Source organism: Giraffa tippelskirchi, chromosome 11 (genome assembly GCF_054371585.1).
Source record: "Giraffa tippelskirchi isolate mGirTip1 chromosome 11, T2T-mGirTip1v1.2.pri, whole genome shotgun sequence".
Classification (NCBI taxonomy): domain Eukaryota; kingdom Metazoa; phylum Chordata; class Mammalia; order Artiodactyla; family Giraffidae; genus Giraffa; species Giraffa tippelskirchi.
The window spans coordinates 84,238,999-84,245,169 of NC_137285.1; the positions used below are offsets into that span (position 1 = coordinate 84,238,999).

The 6,171-nt window shown below is 37.3% G+C and overlaps 1 long non-coding RNA gene across 1 annotated transcript; it reads left to right on the forward strand.

The window, feature by feature from the left end:
• The first annotated feature begins 44 nt into the window (after nucleotides 1–44).
• Nucleotides 45–5,589, forward strand: LOC145527810 (uncharacterized). The gene is made up of 3 exons (XR_014069879.1): nucleotides 45–157; nucleotides 2,027–2,110; nucleotides 3,481–5,589. It is a non-coding gene; the product is annotated as an uncharacterized LOC145527810 (long non-coding RNA).
• Nucleotides 5,590–6,171: the final 582 nt, after the last annotated feature.

A 6,171-nucleotide genomic window follows, 5' to 3' on the forward strand; every position in this document is an offset into this window, starting at 1 on the left:
GGCCGGAGCGGGGCGGGGTCGGAGCGGGGCGGGGCCACGGCTCTACTGCGATCAAGGAGTCCCCGGTGCCGGCGGAGGAGGAAGCTAGGGGACTGCGGCGGCGAAAAAGCGCCAGTACACACTTGTTGGATTTCACCGTTAATAATAATTACTCCGCGTGGGTTAATTTCTTAGTTTCAAACCTCTAATCTTAGGTTTATAGCCGTCTAAGTTTAGTGACTCAACCATTTCTGAAGAAAAAGTTATTCTGGACTAATTATTTTAAAGAGAGATGTCTATATAATTACTTGGGAAACTTTCAGCCTCTGGCTTTTTTTTTTTTTTTGAACGTTACATCTGAAGGTTAAAAAGATTCTTCCAAATACACTATCGTACAACGTGCTGTTTAATAGAAACACATATTTCTGATTTTCTGTTGATAATTGCGTTTCGTATGTGTAGTTTTGTTGTGTCAAATAGTTGTGTATCAGAAAGGAGCTGGGAGTTGGAAGGGTGTCGCTCTTTGCCACCTCTTTGCTAACCCCCTTTTCTTTTTCCCTTAGTCCTCCATAGTCTTGATTGTTCCTTTTTCAGCCTACAGGAGTAGGAGAGAGAGGCAGGGAAACGCGCCCACACACACAATATTCGTTTTCATTGTTGATTTTATTGTTTTCATTAAGCGTTGTCTTCTAAGTATTTAGATTAGTCCTTTCATGTCATGGACATGGTTGGGTTCAAGCCTACCATCTTGTTTGTTGTTTTGTATTTCTGTTCTTTTTTCCCTTTAATCCGAGAAAGAAGAAATAATATTTTTATTATTTCATTTTTCTCCTTTTTAACTTTTTAATTATATGTTTTTGTGTAACTTTTAATGGTTACTCTAGAGATAAAATATGACTACTTGATTTATTTCCTACCACCTTAAGTCATCACTCTAACCATATTTCAAACAAGAACCTTACAACAGGTAAAAATCTATTCACTTTTTACCTTTTGTTTGTTGGGGGGGGTCAATATTTTACTTCTACAAAATGTACAAAATACATTATTTTGTTAGTTATTTTAAGCAGTGACTATCATTTCATATTTACTAGTATATTTACCCTTTGCATTTTTCTTATTCCTTCTAGCAGTTCTGAATTTATAATATGGGATTTTCACTGAAATTGAACATCTTCCTTTAGTATTTCTTACAATTCAAGTCTTCTGATAAGTAAGTTTCTCAGAGTTTGTTGTCTGAAAGGGTGCTTCTCTTCGTTTTTGAGTGATATCTTACATCAGGCTGTACAGAATTGTAAGTTGACAATTATTTTTCTCAGCACTTTAAATATGTTTTCTATTGCCTTCTGGATGCCAAGTTTTTTGTTGAAAAGTCAGCCATTATTCTTAGCGTTGCTCCTTTCAAAGCCATGTGTCTTTTTTTTTTTTTGGCCTTTGATTTCAGCAGTTTGGCTATCCCCTCTCTCTCCGTTTTGTGTGTGTGTGTGTGTGTGTGTGTGTATCTTGTATGTGTGTGTTTTTGTGTGTGTCTTGTGTTTTCATCCTGTTTGTGTGAGCTTCTTGAATTCTTTTAATGATCTCTTTTAATCAGTTTTCACAAACTCAGCCATTATGTCTTCAAATATTTCTTCTACTTGGTCTTTTTCTGTTGGACTCCAATTACATGGATATTAGAACTTTTAACGATTTCCTGTTATTTCTCCGTTACATCTTTTTCAATTCTTTGTGTCTTCTTTTGTTTCATCTTTTTTACTCTTTATTGATATGCCTTTGAATTCATTAATCTTTCCTGCTTAATTCTTAATTTTAGATATTTTATTTTTTATTTCTCAAATGTTCATCTTAATCTTGTTTATTCTATTTAAGTCTCCATTTTTCATTCATTTAGTATACATTTTTCTTAACAGATTAATTGAAGTTATTTTTAAACCTTTGAGTGCTTCAATAGAAGAATTGTTTTTGGATCTATTTCTTTTGCCTGCTTTATTTCTTGATTATAAATCATGTTTCTTTGCCTTCTCACACATTTGACAACTTTTTGTTTTAGGTACAACACTGTATATTTGTAAAGCATAAGATATTCAGAAGACGTATCTTCCACCAGAAAGTGTTCACTATTTGCTCTAAGTAGGTAAGGTAAATAGCTGATAACTTTAATACAATCAGGGATTCAGTGGGTCAAGGCTGAGTTTTAATTTTAGTAGGACTGAACTGCAGTCCTATCTATTTTGCTTCTATACCTTGAGCAGGCTTGATCAACAATCTAATAGATCCTTATCTTCTGGGCCCCCCAAAATGAGAACATTGAGGTCTTTTCAGAGATACTGAGCTTGCACTTCAGCTTCCTACATTCTTGAGCACTGAAATCTAGCAAATGTCTTGACGCAGAGACTGAATGTGTGTTTGAGACAGGCCCCAACTCTTCAGTAGGACTTTGTTTTCTAAGCAGCAGGAAATTATGGAAAATCTCACAGTGCTTTAGAAGTTTTTGCAGAGCAACTCCATATCCTACATATAGTGCCCAAACTCAGCAAATTTACTTTGGGAGTGTAGCCATGTTCAACCCTTAAAATTTCCTTGCATGACTACCAAAAGTCATTCAGTCTTAACTTTGCATATCAGTCAGTAAGTGAGACTTTGTAAAACCTCAACTCATCTTGGAAGGGTTTTCTAGGATTGCAGATTCCTTGATTTCACCACTAGAGATGGAGATTCCACAACTCTTGAATGGTGCCTAGGAATTTTATTTTTAATACGCACTTTGCATAAATTTGATGCAGATTTTCCACAGAAAAACTTTCCCACACTTTCTTTAAAATCTATATTAAATATCATCTCATGAAGAAATTTGTTTAATACTTATGTCTGACTTTGTATAGATTTGGTTCTTGCTAGATGATCAAATATTTGATATACTATTTTGAACTTTTATGTTTCTGAGTTTTTGGGAACATCTTTCCAAAGAGGTTATATACTATTCAACATGAGGGAATTTGTTTGACATTTTATAAAAACATTTTCCATAGGACCTAAGCCCGTGTATTTGTTTAGTTAATTTTTTTCTAGGTTTTTCTAGCTTCATTGCGGTATAACCAACATACAATGAACTTCACATATTTCAAGTGTAAAATGTGATGATTTGATATATGTGATCTCTGTGTTTTTTAAAAAGCCTTCAAATAAAAGTAAAGATATAATTATACTTATTTTGAATTTAGGATGCTAATTTAAAAACTCCTTTGCTTACTCTTGCGTTACTCAAAAGTCAATCATTTTTATTTGTGTTGTTGATGAAATTCATGCTCGTTTTTTCAACCCTGTAATCAGTGATTATACTTTGCCTGTATAGTCTTAAGTTCAGTATTTACTTGGGAATTGATAGCTTTCTAGTTGTTATTTGTTACTTAAATATGCATGATTGGTATATGTTCTATACAACCTTTATTAATTCAGTCTTGACAGTAGTTTTTTATTTTTATTTCCCAAAAATCTATCTGGAAGGCAGGAGACACTGGAGACTTGGGTTTGATCCTTGAAGAAGGATCAGGAAGGTCAGGAAGATCTGGAGGAAGAAATGGCCACTCAGTCGAGTATTCTTGCCTGGAGAAACCCTGACGGGCTAAGCACAAGCACAATCATCTTTAAGTTGTTCTTTTATAAAAAAATTACATAACATGTTTAACACAGGATAAAAACAAGTAAGCAAAAAGAACAGAAATACCCATGATCCCAGAACTATAATTTTTCAAGTTCTTGGAGCAATGAATAACATTTTCCATAGGGAGATTTTCCAGAAAAAAAGATGTTTTCCATCTAAATTTCATTGACACACTCTAAGGCGCCTTGGCCAGACAAGTCTATGTAGGGAAAAAAACCTCCCATATTTACAAACAGTTCTCATATGGTGTTTGATTTTACTTATGTTTACGGTTTGTTTTTTCTTTATTTTTATTATCAGTTGTGGTGTTTTCAAAGTATTGTTACTGATCAGGGTCCCTGGACTGTTTAATCAAAAGAAATTGATAAGAGACCAGACAAGGAATTCAGGCAAGGCTTTACTGGGACTCCTGCTGCAGCGCAAGGAAGCAAAAACAAGAAACAGATTCTCTTCCTCACTCCCAGAGGGGCTCCCTGAAAAGAGGTGAGGGTGGAGCTGGTGCGTGGTTCAGGCCAGAGGGGAGGCTTAGTTGGTCTGCCCACCCCCTTGGTGGTGCTCTGTGCAGGGATCATTTATAGTGCCCTGCTTTTGCTCTCTGCACCTCAGAAGTGGAAGCTGGATTTTGGCCTTTTTGTATCTTGTTGTTCATAATTTGCCCTAACTGGAAATAGGTGCTGTTATAGTTTCTTTGTATTCTGTTGTGCTAGGAGACGCTTGTCCATGTGCAGACACACAGCAAAGGGTCTCGGGCCCCGGGTCCCAGCCTGTCTCAGTATAGCTGTGTTTAACAGCGTGGACAATGGAGTTAGATCAGAAATCTAACTCTAGCTCTAGTGTTTAGGCTTCCTCATCTATAAATTGAACTTTCTTTTTTTTTTTTTTTTTTTTTTACTTTATAGTGTTATCATGAGTGTTAAATTAATTAAGTTGCATGAAGTGCTTATCACAGTGACTGGCACTTAAAATTCCAGTGTGTGGTAGTTGTTAATATTAATGGCTATTTTCACATGGGCTTCTAAGAACAGAATATCAGTATATAGTTTGTATATACAGGAAATAAGGTTTGAGTTGATATATTTCAATTTGTGGCTCTCCCTTAGCGATTCATTGGGTTTGTTGTTTTTGTTGTTCAGTCGCTAAGTCGTGTACGACTGTTCGTGACCCCATGGACTGCGGCAGGCCAGGCTCCATTGTCCTTCACTATCTCCCCGAGTTTGCTCCAATTCATGTCCATTGAGTCGGTGATGCTATCTAACCATCTCATCCTCTGCCACCACTTTCTCCTTTTGCTTTCAGTCTTTCCCAGCATCAGGGTCTTTTTCAATGAGTTGGCTTTTTGTATCAGGTGGCCAAAGTATTGGAGCTTCAGCATCAGTCCTTGCAATGAATATTCAGGGTTGATTTTCTTTAGAATTGACTGGTTTGATCTCCTTGCAGTCCAAGGGATTCTCAACACCACAATTCAAAAGCATCAATTCTTTGGCTCTCAGCCTTCTTTATGGTCCAGCTCTCATATCTATCTGTACATGACTACTAGAAAAACCAAATTATTGTTTTTCTCTCCTTTAGCTGCTTATAGTTTTTCATCAATTGCTATGAATCTCAGTTTGCATCCTTAAAACATGAACTTTGCTTCATTGGATTGTAAATTGTTGCTACAGTGGTTTAGTTGCTAAGTTGTGTCCGACTCTTGTGACTCCATGGATTGTAGCCTGCCAGGCTCCTCTGTCCTTGGGATTCTCTAGGCAAGAATGCTGGAGTGCATTGCAATTTCCTTCTCCAGGGGATCTTCCCGACCCAGGGATCGAACCCAGGTCTCCTGCATTGCAGGCAGATTCCTTACCGACTGAGCTACGAGGGAAGCCTTATGAATGTGTAATTATTACTGCTGGCTCTCATGCATTCGTGTAACAAAAAGATTGCTAAGTAAAACATTACCATTGTTCTGATATTTGGTCATTAGCTGTTATTATTCTTTCAGGTTTTACGTTCTTTTTCATTTGGCTAGTTTGCACATACCCTGCATGTTACTAGGCACGGTGAGAGTCCCAAGATATATGAAATATTGATCCTGCCTGCAAAACTCTTACAAATTAGTTGGAAATTATTGAACAGTCCTTCTCATCTTTTATGTGTGTTCAGTTGCTCTGTTATGTCTGACTCTTTGGAACCCCACTGACTGTAGCCTGCCAGACTCTTCTGTCCATGGGATTTTCCAGGCAAGAACACTGGCGTGGGTTGCCATTTCCTACTCCAGGGGATCTCCGGACCCAGGAATCGAACCTGGGTCTCCTGCGTTGGCAGGCTGATTCTTTACCAATGAGTCACCTGGGAAGCCCGTTTTATCTTGTCTTTCATGTGCATAAACTCTGCTGTGTCCCTCTCGTTCTTCTCAAATTCAATCTAGTCCTCTCATTGATCATTTAATTATCCTCTGTCATTGTTTAAGGTTGCCAAACTGCCAGCTTTTATCTGGTAATTTACTATACACATCTGCTGCTGCTGCTGCTAAGTCGCTGCAGACGTGTCCGACT